Source organism: Neophocaena asiaeorientalis, unplaced genomic scaffold (genome assembly GCF_003031525.2).
Source record: "Neophocaena asiaeorientalis asiaeorientalis breed wild unplaced genomic scaffold, Neophocaena_asiaeorientalis_V1.1 scaffold198, whole genome shotgun sequence".
Classification (NCBI taxonomy): domain Eukaryota; kingdom Metazoa; phylum Chordata; class Mammalia; order Artiodactyla; family Phocoenidae; genus Neophocaena; species Neophocaena asiaeorientalis.
Genome location: NW_020175221.1, coordinates 2,679,377 through 2,682,765, shown reverse-complemented (window position 1 = coordinate 2,682,765; position 3,389 = coordinate 2,679,377).

The window sequence follows — 3,389 nt, the reverse complement described above, 5'->3', positions numbered from 1 at the left end:
GAGCTGGAATTTTGTGTGGATCTTTTGCAGGGAGGAGGAAGGGATAGGTGAAAGGTTATGGGAGGGAACAGTCTGAGCACAGGGCTGACCTTCACCCTTCCCTTACTCCGAAGGATCTGCCCTTTTGCTCTCCTAAGATGTGGCACCACTGAAAACCTGGTCTGTCTCAGCCCAGAGGTGGAAAATTTTAGCAGGGATAGCTGGGAGGAAGGGAGTCCAGAGAATAATCTGAATGATTCCTTAAAGCTACATACAATCTGTGAGGCATGTGGGAGTGCTGTAAAAAAAAAATTTTTTTTAAGTTTTCCAACTCCTTTTACAATGCTAGCAGAACTGACACCAAATCTGATTGACGTAGTAAATGCAAAGAGAAAGGAGTAACATAAAAGTTACCATCTTAACCATTTTCAAGTGTACAGTTCAAGTAGTGTTAAGTACATTCACGTTGTGGAACCAATCTCCAGAACTATTTTCTTTTTTTTTTGCGGTAAGCGGGCCTCTCCTGTTGCAGAGCACAGGCTCCGGACACGCAGGCTCAGTGGCCATGGCTCACGGGCCCAGCCGCTCCGCGGCACACGGGATCCTCCCGGACCGGGGCACGAACCGGCGTCCCCTGCATCGGCAGGCGGACTCTCAACCACTGCGCCACCAGGGAAGCCCTCCAGAACTATTTTCATCTTGTGAAACTGAAACTCTGTACCCATTTATCCATTGATGGACACTTGAGTGGCTCCCACCTTTTGGCTAATGTAAAGAATGCTATGAGCATGGGTGTACAAATACCTCTTTGAGTCCCTGCTTTCAGTTCTTTTGTATATATACCCAAAGGTGGAATTGCTGGATTACATGGTAATTCTATTTTTAATTTTTTGAGGAACTATTATACCAAACTTTTCTCCATTGCAACTGCAAAAGGATTTCAATTTCTCCAATTTACCAATCTTCATTGGTTCCTGTTTGGGTTCTTTTTTACATACTGGCCATCCTAATGAGTGTGCATTTATTTTTAAAGTATACATGTTTATTGTGGGAATTAGAGATACAGAAAAATATAAATGAAAGAAAAAAGTAAAAACAAAACTGTTTTTAAATGTTCCATTTTAAAATGAGAAAGCACAGGGTTGCTATGTAAACATAAAAAGAGCCTTTGTTTAAAGAAATGCAAAGAGATTAATTAATAGAACAGTGAGCAAAGGACAGGCACGGGAAGGTTGCCAGGGATGAAACAGAAGTAGCCAATATTATGTAAAAGGGTTGGTATCTGGTACTGGGGAGACAAGGGTAGGAGCCTGCCTAGTTCACTGGCTACTTCCACCTGGTGAGGACACTGTTGAAGGGGCCTCCTGCAGCTACTACAGCTGGAGGGGTGTCAAAAACACTCTGCTCTGCCCTGCACAGACTATATCCCCAACCGGTTTATCCACTGAATACAAAAAAACGGAGGCTAGACAGCCAGAGGAAACATTTCCTTCCCTAACACCAAAACAAATGATATATTTGGAATGCTCCGCAGAAAATACAGAAGAGAATCGAGCCCTTAAAAAGCTCTAAAAACACAAATGAGGTGGTCAAACTACACATTTTGTTTTAGAGATAAGAATGCTGGGAAAGAATTTTGGAAAAGCAAGAATATTAAAGCACTTTGTCCAGACTGCAATGCCAGACAATAGTTTACCCTGCACTCATTCAGTTATCATGCCGACAGCGAAGCAGCTCACCTGGGGAACTCTGGAGGCGCAGCAGCTCCCACTGGAATCTGAAGCTATGTGGTGGTTTTAAAACAGGCCCCAAAATGCTTGGAAACACCTCCTGTCAAGAGGCGGCCGCTCTGTCTCCCGAATGAATCCAGTGGGCTTATGACTGTTTCAGCTGATAGAGTATGACAGAAATGATGCCATGTGATTTCTGGAGTTGGGTCCTGAAAGGCTATGCAGATTCCCCCCAGTTTTCTTAGACCACTCACTCTACAGAAGTTTCTTTACTGGGTCCTCACTCTAGAAACCCAGCCGCCATGCTGTGAAAAGCCAAGCTTGGGAGAGGCCAAGTGTTGGCACCAGCTGATAGCCCAGCTGAGCCCAGCCTTGGAGTCATCTCAGCCCAGGTGCCTCACATGTGAATAAAGAAGCCTCCAGATGATTGCAGCCCTCAGCCTTTCAAGGCATTCCCAGCCTTTTGAATATTCAGAACAAGAGGCCTCAGTCATGGAAGAGAGATGACTATGTCCTGTCTAAATTCCTGATCCACAGAACCTGTGGTAGTTTATCTTTCAATGTCTTTGGGATTATTTGTTGTGCAACAGTAGATAACCAAGCCAAATAGTTAAATTACTAGCACTACAAAGAAAGAAATTTCAACTACTGGTTAAGACTATTAATTCACCTGTGTATAGTAGAAGAGTTAGTGGTGTTACAGGTACTTAAAAATCAAAGAACTTGGACTACCCAGCTAGCAGTCACTTTCTAGGAATGCTGTCCTCATTCCACAGATAGATTATTCTTATGGGTGAAAATCCTGGTAGGGCTGTGGAGATGGATCACTCTTGATCTTATGGCTGAGTCTCGCATCAGTGGAAATTCCCTATGTCTGGAGGGATTTTGCAATAATGTTTGATGACAAAGAGGATGTCCTGTAAGATTCCCCATGTGGGAAAAAGATGTTGTCCTAGGGGCTGTGAGCTTCCTAGACCTCAGTCTAGATGAGACTATGATGAGCTAGCCCCTCATTGAGGACTTACTTTCTTAAATGCAGTGGTGGACAGAGCTGGCTGGGGTCGAGGTAGAGAGCCTTTCTGCTCAGTCCCTTGGAGTCCTCTTGGGGTTTAACAGAAGAATGGAATGGCTGGTTATAGTGCTGATAAACCCTGTGAATCTATAGTACATACATAGGATGACAGATGGTCTATGAACAAACAAAACTGTAGAATTACTTTGGATGTGATTATTTCTGGCTAGGGCGGGGCTGTGGGCAGTGGCAGAGGAGGGAGTGGTGATCCTGGTATACCCATTATTAAAACAGTTTCCAGTTTTGTCTGCATCTATTATTGAACACACAGTGAATCAAACAAATATAACAAGTCAGGAGCTTCAATAAAAATTGATGGACCTTTGGAAGGGTCTTAAGACGAGCTCATGACCATTACAGGATCATAGGTTAGACACTGAATCCACAGTATTTGCTAACAAATAAAATAATAATAATATATATACAAATATTAAGGGATTGTTATCAAAAGAATTTTCTAATAGTAAAAGCAGTATTTGGATACAAACTTAACTCTTTATTATGTAAAATTTTAAACATATGAATGAGTGGAGAGAATAGTATAGCAAACCCACAATTTCAGTAATTAGCAACTTATGGCCAATGCTGTTTCATCTATAGCCCCACCC